Source organism: Paroedura picta, chromosome 10, assembly GCF_049243985.1.
Source record: "Paroedura picta isolate Pp20150507F chromosome 10, Ppicta_v3.0, whole genome shotgun sequence".
Lineage (NCBI taxonomy): Eukaryota > Metazoa > Chordata > Lepidosauria > Squamata > Gekkonidae > Paroedura > Paroedura picta.
This window is the reverse complement of record NC_135378.1, coordinates 32,446,826-32,467,074: the sequence shown is the minus strand read 5'-3', so window position 1 is coordinate 32,467,074 and position 20,249 is coordinate 32,446,826. Positions and strand designations below refer to the sequence as shown.

At 42.9% G+C, this 20,249-nt stretch overlaps 1 protein-coding gene across 8 annotated transcripts in view; it reads left to right on the top strand.

The window, feature by feature from the left end:
- SGCZ (sarcoglycan zeta) overlaps positions 1–20,249 on the top strand; it is a 629,523-nt gene that overhangs the window by 561,817 nt on the left and 47,457 nt on the right. The gene's annotated exons all lie outside the window — the stretch shown is intronic.

Here is a 20,249-nt window from a genome sequence, read left to right as displayed (position 1 = left end):
TCTCCATCACCATCAGTACAGGGCTAAGCAGACCACAGAGGCCTTAGAATGCCAGAACTGCGCAGTAAAGGTTGTTTTCTAATGTGTTTGTGAGAGCCACAAATAGATACTCCATGCTGTGTGAATGAAGGAAGTTTTCATAGAATGAAGGAAGTTTTCATAGGTAGGTGTTTTTTTTTTAATGTGGCCCATGCTTGTTGCAGAGTAAAACTTTTAGTACCCTCTGCCGCAGAATTCAGCTTTTCAAGAGCAACTCCCCTTTCATGTGTCATCCCCAATCCGACACTGATTGATTGTTCTTTTGCCATTTTGAAAGGTTTACTTAGGCAGTGCCCTCATAATCATAAACGCTGCCGCTGTGTAGCATGCACGGCACTTCCCTGTGCTCAAAATGTCACATCTCATTTTGCCATGACTTAAGGGTACGCACTTAAAATGCTCTATCAAGAGAGCTTAAATAAGGTTCACCTTGAGCAGGTGAAGTCAGAATCTATTTCTTGATAAATGTCTGTTCCATGGATTGGACTAGTGAGAAATGACTCTGTCTGGGTATATATATAAATATCCCCCAATGAAAGGCTGTTGAGTACTCTCTAGCAATGCTTCCTCTAAGCTGTGTTGTATTGTGAGCAAAATTCGACTTTTTGAGCCAAAAGAGCCACTAGCACTAAAGTCGTGAGTGAGCTTGTATTTGACTATTGTGCACACTAGTGCAGTACACGGAGAACACTGCTTACTGTACAGGGTAGATGTGGAGAAAGAAGCACAATAACATTGTAGTTATTTATTTAAGCAACGGCAACAACAAAATCAAATATGCAACTAGGAAAAAAGTTGTTTACTGGCTTGCTATGCCAAAAGCAAGATTCAAAACCAAAACAACAATCCATGTAATTATCACCAGTGCAGCTGTAAACACCTTTCTATTGTTATTATATAGCTGAAGAAAAGTATCCGACAAATGGACCAGCAAGTCACTGTGCATAAAATAATGCAACACAAAGTAAAACTATCCAGCCTGCTCTCCATTGACTTTACATCTCATGTAATGTTTTCAATTTATCTCCACAGTTACAAGTTAATGCAATGAGTACCAAGTGATTTCTGTGTTCCCTGACTAAAAAAGAAAAGCCATTCATTTTCTAGATGTAGTGGTTAAGAGCAGCAGCTTCTAATCTGGCAAGGCAGGTTTGATTCCCCAACTCTTCCAAATGTAGCCAGCTAGGTGACCTTGGGCTAGTCACAGTCATGATAGTCTTGTTCTCACAGAGCAATGTATATCCCTATGTTTTATTTATCCTCCCCCCCTCCCCTGAGCCTTACTGGAAGGCCGTATAGATAGATAGATAGATAGATAGATAGATAGATAGATAGATAGATAGATAGATAGAGAGAGAGAGAGAGAGAGAGAGAGAGAGAGAGAGAGAGAGAGAGAGAGAGAGAGAGAGGGGCGGGCGAGCGGGCGGGCGGGCGAGCGAGCGGGCGGGCGGGCGGGCGGGCGGGCGGGCGGACCAGGAAATCTGGAACGTTCACAGACAGTCTTTGATCTTGGAATGTACAGTTCTAATTGAATATCGAGGCTTGAATCCAAAGCAATGAAGCCCAGCTGTACTAGAGGAAAGCAACTTCCCCACATGCCCCCTCCCAATGAGCTCCAGGTTGTCATGCTCCTGTGCAGTGGTGGATCCCCCCAAATAGCATGAGGAACAACAGGGAGGGGCAATTGGCCATGAGAAGAAGAAATTGCCCTTCCCTCCACCAAAAGCAGAAATGTAATGTGTAAGTCTGAATTGCCAGTGCAAACCCTGAAGACTTGTACTAAAACTGACAGGGCTTTGAAGCCTTGTTCATAGAAATGCTTTCAGCATAGAGATGAAAACCATGGTTCCTTGTCAATTGCACCATGGTAGTAAAGGCTTGCTACGTAGGAGGAAGGGAAGCATGGAAACAGTGGTGGGCTGGAAAAAGACTCCTGTCATCATACAAGGGAAGACAATCAGGCATTTTAACGCCCTTGTCATTTTAAGTCCAGAGTGAAAGGGCTTCTGGGTGACCTTGGGCTCGCCACAGCACTGATAAAGCTGTTCTGACCGAGCAGTAATATCAGGGCTCTCTCAGCCTCACCGACCTCACAGGGTGTCTGTTGTGGGGAGAGGAAGGGATTTGAAGCTGCTTTGAGACTCCTTTGGGTAGAGAAAAGCAGCATATGACCGTTTATGCACTGGAGGTTTCATGCTGGCCTGCAGGCTGGAGTTTTAATCGTGGCAGGTTGCCCCACCTCTTCCTGCCCCCACATGGGGGAGCATTTGGCCTGGTGCACGTCATCCGCCCCTGATTTGTGCTCCTGCACAGGAGCTGGGGCAGTGAAGTTCCCAGTGCATAAACGGTCTATAAGAACCAACTCCTCTTCTTCTAAATACACACTCCATTTTCTCCAGTTATCATTGATAAATACTACTATTTTACGCCTTTAGAAATGTAAAGGCTTAGCCTTTACAATCCATCATTTTTAAAATTAGCAATAGTGTGACCAAATGAACTAGTGTTAATTCTGCCTGTCTGCCATAGTTGGAAAGTCAGTAGAAACTGAAGGATCTGGTTCGTTTATCTAAAGGAAATTTTTGAAGCAGATATTTTTAGGATGCTTACATTGCAGGGCGGGGGAGGAAAGAAAAGAACTTGAAAAAATACAAGAATAAAGTCAAAACAAAAACTTAAAGAATCAATTCTGTATCCTGCTGGCAGACAAACTCCCAGTTAGACTGCTAAATATTCAGAGGTTTAGTCTTAAGCAAACAATTGACATTAGCTTTCAAAACAGTTATTAGAAGTTCCACCAAATAAACCACTCAAAATAACAAGAGATGTCACTGTTAGAAAAACCAGACATCTGCAGGAGCCTGGTAATGTTTTTTTTTCTTTCTGAGATGTTTTTGAAAGGAATAATTCAAGGCAGATGCACTGGCCGTGTGTTGCTTGTGATTTTCTTTTTAGGGGGTTCGTCTTTTCTGCTTTGTTACTGGAGCTGTAATTTGAGGGGGACAAAAGCAAAAAGATGGGGCTGTTAATTCCTTCTGCCTCCTGTCATTCTCTCCAACTTCCAGTGCTTTTAGTTCTACTTGGGAAGCTTTCCAAGAGTTAACCCTTTTCCCTTTGAGCCATTTTCTTTCTGAAAATTACTACTCTTGGGCTGCTTGTGGGTACCTTACTTTTTCACAGCAAGGCATGCTCAACTATGATGGTCCAGTGGGTTGGGGACGGGGGTGGGGGTGGGGGGAGAGCTTTAGAGCACTTCTGCCTTCTGCTGGCTCCCCTTCAAATCACAACTCAATAGCATATGTCTTGTAAAAAAGAAATGAATCCTAAAAAGAAAAGAAAAAACAGATTTTGAGAACTGCATACTGTTTCATTCTGTGCTAAATTTAGTTTGGAGAAAGAGAGCCAGATTTCTAAAGCACCCAAACATCAAGCATTAGCTCACTCAGCTTTAATTACAGCTTGGCGGAATAGGAACACATAAGGCCATGATTGTTATATTCATTGGGTTGGCTCCCATAGATTCCTTCAATTGATCTTGGCACTTTTCTTTGGGGCAAGAAGACCTCCTCCATCGCAAGAGCCCTTGCACTAAAGGAAATGGCCCCTGTCCATGGAACCGATCTGCAGGTTACATAGGCCCATTATGCATGGGGGGAATAATGCACATTCAGGGTGGAATGGCAGTGACTAAAATCACCGATAACGCATGGTGCCGACTGCAACTGGCCACAGATTCGGTGCATGCCGCTGAAAAAGCTGCGTTAGCGAAATGCGGAAGGAAGCGCAGCTTCCGGGTGACCGGGGCGCAACCAGAAGCGGCGCCAGGGTCGCCGCGTGCATAATCGGTTACTCTGGGTTTTGCGTTGTTACGTCCTGTCCCGTTCATAAGCGGTTTGCTTTGCTTCTTCCCCCTCCACGTTTTCCATGTGACCCGAAATCATTTCGGTGGCCGTGCATAATGGGCCATAGTGATGCATTCCACATGGCTGGGACAGATTTTGAAATGTGCCAAGCCAGTCCATGTTGCTGTTTGAGAAAAGATGGGCAAGGGAATATTCCTTTGTATATAAACCTGCCTTGTGCAATTCTCAGGACCATTCTATATCATTGTTCCCCTTCAAAGAAACAAACGGTGGAGGTTTTTTTTTCTTTTAGATTCTTGTTATGTTATCAAGCAAAAACGGCTCCATCATGCAGTCAATGGTGCACAATCCCAGAGCACTTTATGTTGATGTACTGGCATGTGAAATATAATGTGCATTTACCTTCCTTATAAAATCAAAAAGAGAAATTTGACAGTTTTTCTTTGCCTTACAATGGAAATTGAGGGCAGTGTTTTAATGTCTCTTGATTAAAAGATCTCAGGGTCATCAGGTACCAGATCTGGCCCATGATGTAACCCTGGTCTAAAGTAAGCTCTTCTCTCCCCTTCCCTGACTTCGAGATAAGGTGCTTAGTGAAGGTACATTGGGGATAAGTCCGTAGACAAAATGCAGAAATCCGCCTCCACCCACCAAAATGTCTTTGACATTTGGCACTCCAATGCCATGTCAGGTTTTATCAGTTCTGTCATGTCATTGGATTTAATGGAAACTGACTGGTGAAAGCCACAGGGACTTGCATGTATTTGTCAAAAAATTTAAAGGCAACACTTTCTGGGGGTCAGAACTCAAAGGCAGACTACAAGGTGAAAGTAATCTCTATATTTCTAGCTTGGGGAATAGAAATGCCTCGTGGCGGTGTTCTAGCTGTACCTTGCAGCCATAATTCTTTCCTTCGTAACCTCGAGGCTAGATGACATGGTGCTGCCCTTCATGACTACTAGAAAGCTGCAGGCAATCCAGGATAGAGTGCACTACTGAACATGGGAAAGATCACACCATCCTCCATTTCTGTCTTAGGTCCCCAAGAGCATTCTGATTGCTTTTGTTACCGTTAAATCCTTCAGTAACTTGTGCTCTGGGTGTCAAGAAACAACAAAGCCACTTCATGGCCTTTGCCCTGTTATCATCTCTGAAGATGAGCCAGAAGATCTTCTTAACTATACTGTTCATACACCAGCACTATATATGTGCTTATGAAACATAAGATATTTCAACCTAGTAGGCTGACTGGTTCACAGAGGGCAAATAGAAGGAAGAGCCTATATTACTTAACTTTGAAGGCCCTGCATAGAGCATGTGTGTGCTTCCTTTCCACAGATTCTGTTTCTTAGGAGTTGATAAGCAAAGTCACAACCAGGTGCAGATTGTCCTTTTTAGCAGGGAAGTTCTAAGTGGACCCACTGAAGACCAGAAACAAGCCAAACCCATGAAGCTCTGGCAGCCATGAAAGGGCTGTTCAATCTGGCTCCAGTGAGGGTTCCAGAGCCCCATTCATCACTTTCTTCTGGGCAACTACCAACTAGTGGTGTCCCAAAATAAGGCTATGGGAGCACCTTTGGTAACAATGTCATCTGGTTTAAGCCAAGTAACCCTGAGCAGGAACGGAAAAAGGAGATGCCATCATCACCACTTGTCAACTCTGAGTTGAGTGGCTCAGCAGGAACCACTCAACTTGACTCATTGTTTGTCCACTTTAATGGCCCAATCTATCATGACAGATCACTGATGGTCAACCCTGCAATGAGAGGTTCACCATGAGGCACTCATCTTGACTTGTTATTTGTCCATTTTAATTACTCAATTTGTCATGACAGCTTGTTTCCTCTTATACTCATTCCCTGGGCAGCTCCCTTTTCCTCCACAAGAATAACCTTTGAGCCTTCTACTTACATCACAATCAACAGCATAACAACAGGAGATCAGGGGAAAGTATTTTACATAATACTTCTCAAAGGTGCTCAGCCCTGAACTTTGCTGAGCTACAGTGGAAAGCAAGTCCAAAGCAGAACGGCAACCAAGAACACCTCTGCATGTAACTTTGCTGAAGAAACCTGCTTTATCATTAATAGGTCATTTTCGGTGACTCTTGTTGATCCCATGAAGACACATATCCAAACCAGAGCAGGTTATATTTGCTCACAGAAACCTAGAAAGACCCAGACATCAGATCTGACATTGACAGTTTTAACATAGCTGAACAGCAACTTATTAACTATCCCACCTTCCTTTAATGTACATTTCTAAAGAGACCACCCGGTGGCTTGCCAGTGTGGGCCAACCCATGCTGCCTCAAAGATTGAAGCAATTAGGCAGCTAACTCTCCGTCTCAACCTTAATTGAGTTGTAGCACAGCGATAATGCTGACAAACCTTCTGTTGTCATTTCTTAACACATCACAGGCTTTTAGACAATAAGATCTTACATAAAATGCAAAATTCTGTAAGATACAGGGTTTAAGATAAAATACTAAAACAAACCCTGATAAACCATTCTATAGGTTCCAAAATTACACTGACATTAACTCCAAAGGTAAAATTACTACCATTCTTAAGTGAGATAGACCTCTAAGATTTCAGAGAGCAACCTAGATTTAGATAACTATTAAGAAGTCATGTGATCTCACAAGTAGTTCCAGATTCATGAATCATGATCAGCCAACATGATACCTGAATTGTGTATGTACATTTTTATACCCGTGTCTCTTTTCCTTATAATAATTTTACTGAGAATATAACTTCTGCTAAGCTAGACAAGGAGGATCACCTGAAAGCAGTGCTTTGTGTATATTATTGCCAACATCATGAGCCTTTGTTGACTTCTATAGTTTGGGCCACAGATATGGATTTGATGACTGTCAGGGAGATGCCTAGGTTATGACCTGAAAGAAGTTTAGGCACATGGATTCTGAAACAACTGGGAGAAGGACACTTAAAAAGATATCAGACAAGAGGCTTTCAACCTTGCTTACAGCATATTAGTTAGAATATGCTGTAACTATCATTACTGAACTAATTGCCTAATTGCTCAACATACAGAGTGTGACCAAGGAGAAGGAAGGCTCATCCAAAGAATCCTGTTGGATCCCCATAGGCAGGTTTGGTGCCACATTATGAAGGGAAGGATTGGCAAGACAGCTTTTCAGAGGATCAGCTGTCAACTTCTTTCATTTGTCCTGTAATTTGACTAGGATGTATCAAGCAACCAACATAGCTTGTTCACTTCTATCTTTCTTTTAAACAGCTTCAGGTATATAATGGTTCCCATTCAAAAGGCAAGGGCTATAGTTATTTACATCAGAATTAAAATATTTTAAGCTGCCTTTTAAATGTGGGCATAGTAGCAAAACTACTGCCCATTTTCATATGGATGATCATTTAAACTCAAATGAATAAAATGTGCCACTTGCTGTTAGAAGGAAAAGCCACTTTCAGGTATTTTTATTCATTCCCTGTTGTAGTAACAAGCCAACAACACAAAGATAACCTCAAATAAACAAATCTGCACTTACCTTGTAGTCTGAATAGTATTACCCTTACAGTGCCTATTACTCAGATGTAGGCTTAGTGATTTATTTTACCAGGTTCAAGCCCTTGAGATGTATATCAAACAAAACAGTAATGGATGATGAGACCTGAATCTGATAAATATAGATATAAATATTCTATGATCACCAAATATGAATTCCAAATAATTTCCACAAGGAGTTTATCACTACGAATATTTAATCTCTAAGTTGTGAACACATGGTATAGGGTTGCCCTATTTTGGCTGCTACTTGATGCCAAAAATAAATAAATAAAAATTAAACATGTAACAACACAATAAAAAAATGCAATAGCAAAAATACTCTCAGTCCTTAATAGGAATGTGCATCAAGAAAAAAAATCATTGTTTTGATTGGGACCCAATCAATTTGGGTATATCCAAATCCCATTATTGGTATAGGATTTCAGATTTGGTTGATTTGAGTACAGCCACAACCTGGCAAACAGCTGATCCACAGAGATAAGCCTCTCTCCATGGATCAGCTGTTTGGGGCAATTAAATTCTTCCCCCATATCACAGAGTTCAACAAGCAGCTGAGGATTAGCTGTTTGTCAGGTCCTGTGCTAGGGAAGGAGGAAAGCTGAGGTGAGGAACATTTAAACAGGCCTAAGAGGATCAGGTGGGGGTTGGGAGAGCTCTGTGCTGTCCCAGCAAATCCTGGGCTACCTCCTCTTGCCACTTGGTTTAAACAAGAGGAGGCAGCACAGAGCTTTCAGCTCCTGCTGTCCTGGCTGATCAGTATAGCTGAATATCCCTGAATAAAAGCAAAAAAAAAAATACTCTTTTATTTGGACTCAACTATACTTGTAGCCAATCAAATCAGAGAATCTATAATTAGCCTAAATAATACCCCCAAAATACTGGTAAAGTAATTTGGGGGTATTTTTGGCTCAGTTTAGCCAGATGCACACCCCTACAATCTTGATTATTTCAGTTCAATGCTAATCTAGTTGAAGATTGCAAGTTTTCCACCAGACCTTAATGTTATTAGCATTGTGCTTCCCTAGATATAATTTAGAAAATTGCTTTGTTTCTAAAGTTTCTCTGTGTTTGTCTTTCAATTAGGTTATTTTTGTTCTGTGTTCAAAGAGGAAAAAAAAAAAGGCTTTTCAAATTCAAAAACTTGTGTCCTTTAAAGGTTTTTTCCCAAGCAAATCTTCAGTCTTATTTTAAGAAGGATATAAAGGAGGGTGAAAAGTACTTCAAAGTCTGCTCTCTGAGGAACTGAAGTTAAAGAGTAAACTTCAACATTTGTTAATAAAAAGTTTTCCAGAATATCTGCACTATCAAGCTGATTAAGAAAAATATCAAACTAGAGCCTTAATTGCGAAGTTTTGATTTTAAAATTAATTTAAGCACTTTAATGGTGGTATAAAGGAACTTAACTAGTGATTCACAACTTAATTTTCTCTGCCATGCATTTATCCTATCCATATGCCACACAATTCCCTCTTTTATCCTCACAGCAACACAATGAGCTGGGTTAGGTTTGTTGTACATGGTGCTGAGCCGTATGGGAGAGCAGTATATAAGTTTAGTAGTAGTAGTAGTAGTGGTAGTGGTAGTAGTAGTAGTAGTAGTAGTAGTAGTAGTAGGTTGAGAGAGAACAATTGTCCATAGATCATGCACCGGTGATTTGAATCCAGTACAGCATTCTAAGCATCATGCTGTACCAGCTGAATCACATAAATGTTGCCATCCACAAGGGAATATTGACCATCTAAGATACGTCCCATGAATGTATGTAGGGGACAAACCACATTTGTGAATGATGATATCTTCTTATTACATTAACTTAAGACATTAACTTAAGAATGTCTTTGCCTTTGACTTCCTTGCATCTTTTTTACTGTTATCCACTCTGATAGGGGCTATGACATATTGGCCAAGGATACAGTAGGTCCCAGGTTCAGTCCAGGGCATCTACAATAAAAGGAATTCTGGTAAAAGTGATGAGTCTCTCTTTGCTTGAGAAGCAGTTGATAGTCAGGATAGACAATACTGAGCTGTGGTAAAATAGAACTCACAGGTATCTATTTCTGCCAATAGTGCATTGTTTGAGAGTATTAAAGATAGGAAATCTTAGAATGTTAGGTGAGGTAGGTAGATTTATTGCTAGAGCAAGGAAGTGGTTAGATAAGAAATAGAAACCTGATGCTAGAGTCAATGGGATTGAGTAGAGAAGGGACAATAGTGGGACAATTAGTTAATTGAGCATAGGAAAATAAACACAACTACTAAGAAGCAGGTATACACCAGAGTAAATTACCCAAATTACATATGAACCACTGTTCATTTATATATATGAATGAATGAATAAAACTCTACAATCCTACTTTGTAGACCAAAAGGTAGACCTGGCATGTGTGATGAAGACCTGGGTAAAAGGATGAAACGGTCAAGGAGCTTGCTCCTCCAGGATTCTCAATCCTACATGAATCATAGACTGCAAGATAAGGAGGAGGAGGAGGAGGAGGAGCTGGTTCGGCGGATTCCTCACTCAAGGAATTCCCTGTGCCAAAGATCCCAAAAATTGAGTGTACTGGCCTATGTTGGGACGTGGTTGAGAGCTTGACAATCTGGCTGGTGTACCATCCACCGGATTCACCAGCAGACACTCTGTTGAGCCTGCTAGAGGCATTGGCATCTGTAGTACCCCAGACTTATGGTTCTAGGAGACTTGTATATCCATGAAGAGAGACCGGCCTCTGGATCGGGCCCAGACCTGGTGACATCTGTGGCCATACTGGGTCTCTTACAATTCATTGTCAGTCCCACCCATTAAGCAGGACACGCAAGCAGGACCCATCAAACAAGCTTGGTCTTTGACATGGGAGTAGTGGTGGATCTGGTAGCAGTTAATGCAGTGTCATGATCAGACCACTATGACTTGAAGGCCTGACTGGATTCCTCTCCTTCCCCCCAGAGGCAGAGGACAGATTTTTACCCACCCAAGGAGACTTATGAATCTAGAAGGATTCCTGAGTGCTCTGCAGGACCTGAAGGCTCCGAACAACTCATTAGATGAGACAATCAGTGACTGGCATGGCTCGATGTCAGCCACAATCAATGTGACTGCACCCCAGTATCCTCTCCTTGTCCTTCTAAGCCAGCCCTCTGGTATGCAGAGTAGCTGCATAGAAAGAAACAGCAGTTGGGATTATTAGAGTGAGGTTGGAGGCAAACTCATGAATAGATGGCAAGAACATCTTCTAGGATGCTTATGAGAGCCTGTGAGATGACAGTACAAGAAGCTAAATGTGAACTTTATGCCACCTCCATTGCATCTGCAAGCTTATGCCTGGCACAGTTATTTAGGGTAATTTGGTCCCTGATTGCCCTGCCCAAAGGGCAGCCAAATCTTCAATTGGAAATCAGCTGTTAAGCTTTTGCAAGCTATTTTGTGCCAAGATCTTCCCCCAACACTTAATATAGTAATGGAACTGGAGGTCCCTTGGCCAGTCTTGGAGAAGTGCTTTGATACTTCTGATGTCTTGTGCTGTTAGCTTCAATGAGACTGACCAAATGTCCTCTAGATCCCTGGCTTTTGAAAATAAGCAACGAGAAGGTAGGAGGACTGCTTCGAGAGGTCTGAAGGAGGCAGTGGTTCATACTCTATTGAAGAAACCATTTTTGGATCCTGGGCCCTGTTTGTATCTTAAATTTCTTGGGAAGGTGATTAAAGGGGCCACTGTGGACCAACTGCTAACATTCCTGGAAGAAGCACTGGTCCTGGATCCATTCCAGTGAGACTTCTGTCCTGGCCCAGGAGATGAGACAGCTCTGGTGGCCCTGATGGATGATCTGTGGTGACATCTAGACCGAGGCAGGTCAGTGCTGCTGGAGTTGCTCAACCTTGCAGCAGCATTTGACATGGTAGACCATGAGCTTCTTGCTTCCTGCCTCATTGCCATAGGAATCTGAGGGACTGCCCTTCAGTGGGTTACTTTCTTTCTTCATGGTTGAGGGGTTGTGATTGAGGAAGATCAGTCACACTACTGCCAGCTTTCTTGTGGGGTTCCACAAGGTGCAATTCTCTCCCTGACATTATTTAACATGCAGCCTCTTGCCCAGCTAGTCCAGAGCTTTGGGCTTCGGTGCCGCCAATATGCAGATGACACCCAGTTCTATCTCCAGAAGAACAGTCAACCAGATGCCCCTGCAATGGCACTGGTTTATGGAAGTAGTGACCCTTCAAAGATGGAGGTCCTCTGGCTGGGAAAGAAGGGACCAGATCAGGAAGCATGCCTTCCCAAGTTGAATGGGGTGCCGTTTATAACTACACAGTTAGCCAGGAATCTGGGAGTGATCTTTGAAACCTGCGAGTGATCTTTGATGGAGGCTCAAGTCACAAGGGTAGCTCAGCTAGCATTCTTCCATCTGTGCCAAGCCAAGCTACTAGGACCCTACTTGGCCTCAGAGCACCTAGACTGATGGAACAAAATCACGTCTCCTTACCCCTTTCCAGAAAGTGGCTCAGGAAGAAGGTACTTCTTCCCACACCATGGTACCGTTCTGGATCAGGGCCCATGGCACTTTTACAAGGGAGTTGCCACTCAGGATTGTTGCCAGGCCCCTGGAGCAACCCATGTAAAGTGTAATGTGTAGTTTTGCCTTTACCTAGCAAAGTGCAGATACAACTCTCCACTTGGATTGTCAAGTTTGGAAGGATGTGTGTGTTTGTTGTTTGGGATTAACCATCAAATTGCTGCCTGCTGTGTCTTCATCCTGTCTCATCAACCTACCTCCTTATTTCTGCCCTACTGCTTAGGTTGACAATTAGAACAATTGTCTGTGTTGTGCATCTTCTTCCCTTGCTACCTACTAGCATGAGGAAAATGGCAGAATAGCAGAGGGCAGCAGTGGCAGAGGTGGACAAACTGTCTTTTTGTCATAACCTGTAAAATCTGAACACTCAGACTCAAGCAAGACTGCAGCAGCAGGCAAGTGTGCTGTGCTGGTTTGCAATCCTGAAGAATTCTGAAATGTCATCAAGTGTTATGCTCTGGGATACAAAAAACCTGAAGAGGCATTTTGGGGGGCTTCCAAGTGTGTATGCCTAGAAAAGACTGCTGTCACCTCTGGGCCTTAGGAAACAGATCAAAAACCCATTAAAGCATTAAATATATAACAAAGAATCTATTTAATCATGTAGAATATGTGTATTTAGCTTCCGTGAACTAAAGTCTAGGATATATAGGATCTATCACAGTTTTTGTAGAAGAGACTATACTGAGGCCAGGACACCAGTGGAGAGCTAAATCTTTCTCTGCCTTCTGGCAAACTGCCCTCTGCCCAAGCCACAATTTCCCCCACAATAAAAACAGGTCATTTCTGTAGTCGTGTATACTGAATCGGATTTCCTCCTACAAACTTAAGCTCCCTCAAGGAGATTTGCAGTTTTGCATTTATTTACTTCTCCAATAATAGGCATGCTCATAAGGAATGGGAACCTAGCTTAGTGAAGAAATTGAACACATGCAAGTGAATAGGTTAACTGGTGCAAGCTGAATCCTCTCTTATCAGGAAGGTTCAGAACTGGTTTCCTGAGATAAAGAGCAAGGCAGATACGTAGGAGGACTGGTTCAACACAGTTATGTGGGTTACACATAGTAAATGGATCCACTAAGCTATGGTTTATATAATGGGTATTCTCTAATTCATACCATGAGATCTTAAGACTTGGAAAGCTGCCTGCTGGTGAAGATAACTGATTGTATGATAATTAATACAGTATTCTTCTGCCTGTCTGCCAGACATGAATACGTGAAGCTCCCTTATTAGGTTTGCCAGATCTCCCATGGCTACTGCCGGGGAATGCGGGGGTAGGTTTGCCAGATCCAAGCTGGGAAACTCCTGGAGATTTGGGAATGGACCCTGAAGAGGACAGGCACCTAAGCGGGGTACAGTGCCATAGAGTCCACCTTCCAACACATCCATTTTCTCCAGAGGAGCTGATCTCTGTAGTCTGGAGACGAGCTGTATTGACTGGCAGTGTGGTATATGGCCAATCAAGACGCGAATCATTTCTTTGGCAACAAAAAGGCCACAGCTTTCACCTACATGAACTGAGGGTTGACCTTGTCCGAGGTGTAGAGTAACCCCCCACCCAGCCATCCAGCTTCTGACATGGGCTTGAGGGGCGCCATGGGTCCCCCTCTCTCCCATCTGGGAGGTTCCTTGCCCCTCAATACCCTCTGCAGGGAGGAAGCTGGTTAAATGGTTGCTGGGTGTCCACCTCACCCAACCATCCCTTCCACCTGGCTTCAAGCCCCTGACCTTCCCAAACAGGTAAGACCATGCTTGGTGTTAGCCAGTCTCTTACTGAGACCCCCACCACCAGGGTCCCAGTACGCAGACTGACCCCTGACCAAAATACTCTACCTTGTGCCCCTTTATTCTGCAGCTGTGACAAATACAATGAACAAAAACCAGAGCCATAAACAGGGTGGGTGGGAAGCTGTCTTGGCAGCTCGCTGCAGCAAAAAAGAGTGAGCTCCAATATGTGGTGCGCTAGAGCTCGCCCCTTATGCTGCTGTTGCACGAATGCGCTTCCCCGGTGTGCCCACACTCGTGACAGGCCTGATGCAACCACGTCCTGCTTGGCCCACCCACCAGCCTCTGATGAATCACAGCTGCTTTTTTCTGGAGCATCCCCATAGCACATGACAGATGAAGCTACCTTTTACTGAATCAGGCCATAGATGGTCCTTCAAAATCAGTATTGTCTATTCCAAGGATCTCAGGCAAAAGTCTTTTATGTCACCTACTGCTGGAGCCTTTAATAGGAGATGCTGGGGATTGAACCTGGGACCATCCACAGGCTAAGCAGATGCTCCACCAGGGCCTCACCCAAAGCCAGGGCCTCACCCAAAGCTTGGCATCCTATACCGAGTCAGACTGTTGGTCTGTTGGTGACAGTGTTGTCTGCTCAGGCTGGCTGCGACTCTCTCAAGGTCTCAGACATTACATCTTCTGCTGTTTAATCCATTGAATGGCGATGCCAGGGACTTAATTTGAGGCTTTCTGCATACATAGCAGATGTTCTACCACTGAATTATGGCAGCTGTCATACTAGTCATATTTTTATAGACACGATGAAATTTTTTAGATCAACAGAAATAAAGCAGGCACGTCATATACAGAGTAAGATACTCTTGTACAATAATTGGCACACAATTTTAACCACTATTGAACATAAACATACTAGATTTGTTTTTAAGACAGCATAAATGTGCAGGTAATTGGAAGTAATATACAAAGTATTGATATAGCAGTGAAAATAAGATGATAAAGTAGAAATATTGTTTGAAGCTATATAAAAAAAGAAATTATGGCATAATGATGAGGAAGATGTGTGAATTACAGATTAGGTTGGAAGAATATAAATAGACCATTTGGAATAAGCGTTGCAATGTAGAGAAAAATAACGGATGGTTTGATATTTGCTTTTCTGGGAATATAGCTTTGCCCTTAAAGGCTGACTCAGCATTTCATTGTCGATGGAGGAAGTCTTTCTCACACTTGCCCTGCTCTGTAGACAGGTCGTAATTCAAACTTGATATGTTATGGTGGGTGGAAGAAAGGTGGGAGGAAAAGCAGTTAATTATATTCACTTGACTGACTCAGCTAAATTATTGGTGACATTTGTAATCTCCACCGTGCTGGCCATGCGTAGGTACAATCAAAATCTCCAGTAGACGCTGAGTAAACATTCTGTAGATGTGTCAGAAACAGATGGAGTCCAGGAAACCTAATGAACCCAACTTGCCTAGAAGTTTTTAAGGACATCTCTCTAAGTGATGAGGAAATTTTGCTCCAGTAAAAAGCTTCAGCCACATGCGGAGGGTCCTGCTTAGCAGAAATACAAGACAAGCAATGTCAGCATTGTTAATACCGACAAAATGCTTATGTGCTCCAGACATCACACTGTAAGCAGGGATTTAATCCTTCTTGCAACACGAGGGCCATCACCCCCTGAGATGTGTTATTTGGCACCGCCTGTTCTCACATGCTTATTCTTCATTTCTCATCATGCATTGGGTATATTGCTGGTATACTATATGGACAGAATTCATCAGTTGTGGATTTGAGCCAATGTCCTTTGTCAGTAGAAGATGCTGAGAGTTGCAGATCTCTCCTGTGTCCCTTTGCGCAGCGGACCAGCCATAGACAAATTGATTTCCAGTGTTGTTAGACCAGTGTAGGACTGTCTGTGTGTGTGTGTGTGAGTGTGTGTGTGTGCAGACTCGAGGGTGAAGGGAGTAAAATTGTATTTCCTGCCTCTTTTGTCAGCAGATCAGTACATATAGAAGTGGAAGGAGAGGGTGATCCCCCCCCTCACCTTGCTGCTACTAGTCGGCACAGATCTTGTGTTTCCAAGGATTAACTCTCACAATGTCAGGAGGGGGAATATGGGGAAGAACTGCAGTCTGTGTACCCCATGGGTTGCTGGATCCAACCAGATGAGTTTTGTGTCAGCATTCATGAATCCTGGATTTACTGCATTCTGTGGTAAGTCCAGGATTCATTCCCATATGCATGTCTTCATGCTGCTCTTAACCATGTCTCCCTGTTCTGGTGTTGCAAACATTCACATAGCTGGAAGATCTGGAAATGCAGTGTAGTTGCTAGGAATCAAGATTTTAAGGAACAAAAAATATCTGTTGGCACAATTTATTCATTGAAAGTCTTCTGGAAGACAGCAAAATGTTCCAAATAAGGCTGAAAATAATGTACAATTTTGAAAGGGGTCCATTACTAAGGCTTATAGCCATAAAACAATATTATATAATGATTCATTCTGTACTATCGGGGGGAGTTACCATTAAAATCTGGAAAATATATATATATTCTCTATGCAATATGTATATTTATTCTCTATACAAAATAAAATTTAAAGTTCTAAAATTAACATTGTACAAAAGTTGCCTCCCCCCCCCCCCGGGGTGTGTGTTACATTCATCCTTGATGGTTAACTAGGTGGGTTTTTAAAGCAGATTTCTTAGGTGGGTGGGGGAGACCAGTAGGTTTTTGAAGTTATTTCAAGGCCTCAATCCAGCTGAAATCATTGGGATTTTGTACTTCATAATGTGCACTGAACATTCAACACAGAGGGACTTCGCATTCTGATATAAGAGTGTTTATTGATGGTTTTAGTTTTCTGTTGTTTTGATTGATCGGTTCCGTTTCTTTGTATCTCATGTTTATTTGACACCAGGGCATTTAAATCAATAGGCCTTACTTCCAAGTAAATGTGTTTAGAATTAAGATCTTAGCTTCCTGCATTTTCTGGCTATAATCAAGATGCTTGTGTGCATTAAGTAGTGTCAAGCTGCTTCCGACATATGGTGACCTTACTAATTAATGACCTCCAAAATGTCCTGGTAGCTTTTTTGTATTGTTAAATATGATCAGTGTTGTATTTTATATGTGTCACCATTTTAAGATAACTTCCACTTTTGAGCCATTTTGACTCCTGAGATGGTCAGACGGAAAAGCCAGATTGTAGTTTGTAGGACTAGGTGGCACCCTCTTGGCTTCTCGTGTCACATGATCCCTACTTTGTTGGTATTCGCCATGTCACCTCCTGCAGCAATGGCCTGCCAGAGGGCATCAGAAAACAGGCTAGCAGCTCCTTCCTCTGGCAAGCCTCCCCAACGGCACAGAGAGTAATGTGCTTTGGTGCCTCTGCAAGAGTCCCTGGTCTCCTGGTTGGGATTGGTGTCTACACAGAATGTAGAGAAGCTAAGTTAGGAGGAATTAGTTGCTAGGCTAATCAAAGCAACAACACGTAGCCACAACAAAGATTGCAATTACCCCTTTCCTAATCCAGTTCCACAGCCCTAATTCTTTCTACCTAATGCAGCCTTTCTCATCTTTTTACCATTGAGGAACCCCTGAAATATTTTTCAGGCTTCAAGAAAGACCCAGAAGGGTGCGATCTTGTGGAATACAATTGGGAAGCATAGCAATGGACATACCCACATTGGGCCATATTTCTTTTGAGGGGAGGGGGTAATTCAACATGACCATATATGGTCATATCACCCAATAAATGTTTAGCAAATTATATATATGTGTGTGTGTGTGTGTGTGTGCGTGTGTGTGTGTAAAATTAATTACCTCCCACCTATTTGGAAAACCCTTCCAGAGCCATCAGGAAAAACCAGGGTTTCATGAAAACCTGGTTGAGAAAGCCTTCTGATTTCCTTCCTGATGGGAGTTCTGATATGTCACATGCAGAGAGAAACACAGCTGCTGTGTCTTCAAGGTACTGCCCCCCCCCCATGGATAAGAACCAAGAATAAAAAAAAAACACCAATAACTGATTTTTCTCAAAGTTCTTGCAGTGAAACTTTAGACATGGGCACTAACTATTAATGCTACTTTGATGAAGTGTAGCTCTGCGTGACATGCTGTTGGTAACAAATGGCACCTTTACAGCAGTAAACATCCCCTCTGCTAGATTATTAAAGGCCACACACCCACACTGCCTATTGCCTTGGCTGCTAAGGCCACTTCTGGTTCCCAGTCCCTGCTGTTAATTGCATTACTATCATTGCCCTTCCCTGTGTAGCTCAATTTAGGAGCTGGCTTTGCAACTCCACTGTGCTTGAGAAGGGCGTGTGAGCAGCAGAGTTTCCATTCTGCCTTTCCCTCTTGCTCACCCACAACAGGAGGATTTCCATCTCGCAATCACAAGGAACATTTCTCAATAAGCTGTTTCCCATTTTGCATTGTGGTAATGACAGATGGGCTTCCCCTCCCCACTTTTGTACATCTCGGTTGTTCAGCTCGTTGATACCGAAGAAGGGTGGCATTATTTGGAGAGAGAATAGCCAGAAAGCAATTATAGCAGTGATAAAAGGACTCACGGTAATATCAAACCAGAACATGCTTAATAAGTTTCTTTAAAAGCTGATATTATGACTTTCATCTTATCCTATTGTTATAAATGCAGCTTATGCTTTTTCAGCCAGGTGATCATTTTTGGTTCCTCCATAGAAAAACACCTGAAAGCACTTCACATGATGGTGGTTATCATGTGGTAAGCTACTGTATAAAGCAGTGCAGTGTGTAGTCTGGGTTCTTTTCACTGCAACATGCTAAGAACTGAGGAGAAGAAGAAGAAGAGCTGCTTGGGAGGCGGGGATTGCAACTTGCTTTTCACTACCTGGAGTCTCAAAGTGGCTGACGGTCACCTGCCCTTTCTCTTCCCACAACAGACACCCTGTGAGGTAGGTGAGGCTGAGAGAGCTATGAGAAAGAATTGTGACTGGTCCTAGGTCACCCAGCTGGCTGCATGTAGAGGAGTGGGAAATCAACCCCTGTTTTCCAGATTAGAGTCTGCCGCTCTTAACCACAACACCAAGGTGTAAACTGCACGGAGCTTTTATTCCAACCCCAGATCGATTCAGTCCCTGCCCTCTACACAGAATGCGATTTCCGTTTGTATTTGGGGTGATTTAAAATTTCCTTCTGCAGCAAGAAGGATTGATCCGGAGTGACCCTACCTTTATTGTGTGATATCTTAGAGTGCTTTTAACCCTCAATATTTAAAAGCTGTTTTGAATCTGGGCTCTCCTCCATGATAGAGGTGATTGGCAACAGGTGGTCATGTGACAAACTCGCCTTAAAGGAGAAGCCCCTAATTTCTCTCAACTTCTGTCGGTCCTGGATTTTTTCTCCCTTCTCTGCCTTTTTCTATCCTCTCCCACCCCCCTCCAAGAAAAGAAAGAGGCTCTCTGCTTGGCTTCCCCCCCCCCTTCAAGAAAAGAAAGAAAGAGGCTTGGCTCCCCCCCCCTTCTGAACTACCCTAACCACGTGCAGAACACTATCCTGTTTCAAAGGGGAAGGGGGGGGGGGAAGAGGAAGATCCGAGTTCTGAATTCAACAGGATTGACAATGAAATAAACAAAGTAAGTGCAGACTCTGCCCAAGCTGGCTCTCAAATCAGAGAGTTGGATGCATGATTTTGAAATCTGTATTGTGGAGCACTTTGAGAAGTATTCAGGTGAGTAGGTGGTATGTGCTGTTCAGCCCATAATCTGCTGAAAGGGCCGAGCCTGCCATGAGTCCAGGGCAGAGTCCGACAGAAGGTGAGAGAAATTAGGGGCTTCTCCTTTAAGGCAAGTTTGTCACATGACCACCTGTGGCCAATAACGGGTCCTCTACCACGGAAGAGAACCCAGATTCAAAACAGCCTTTAAATATTGAGCATTAAAAGCACTCCAAGATATCGCACAATAAAGGTAGGGTCACTCCGGATCAATCCTTCTTGCTGTTGAAGGAAATTTTAAATCGCCCCAAATCCAAACGGAAATTGCATTCTGTGTAGAGGGCAGGGACTGAATCGATCTGGGGTTGGAATAAAAGCTCCGTGCAGTTTACACCCATGAGACATGGCCCAATACGCACAGCAGATTTGAGGGATACTAATAAAGGGCAACAGATTTCCAATTACTTAGTATATGATTTGATTTTTGTCACCCTCAAGAGAACCAAGACTGCTTGATACATTTTACTTTTTATTAACCTTGAATTGAGCAGTAGTAGTTTGAGGATGATCAGAATAATTAGGAGATGCTTGGCTGGTAAGGGTCTGGAAAGGCGAACAAATATTTATTTCCCTTTCCCCCTGATTTGGTCTGTCCTTTCTCAACATTATCCCTCCTTCTACCATAGACATTCCTGCTAGTGGTGATATATTTCATTTTATTAGGATTTAATAGCCCCCAAAGCGACATCTTTCGATTCACAAATTTTAAATGACAGTAA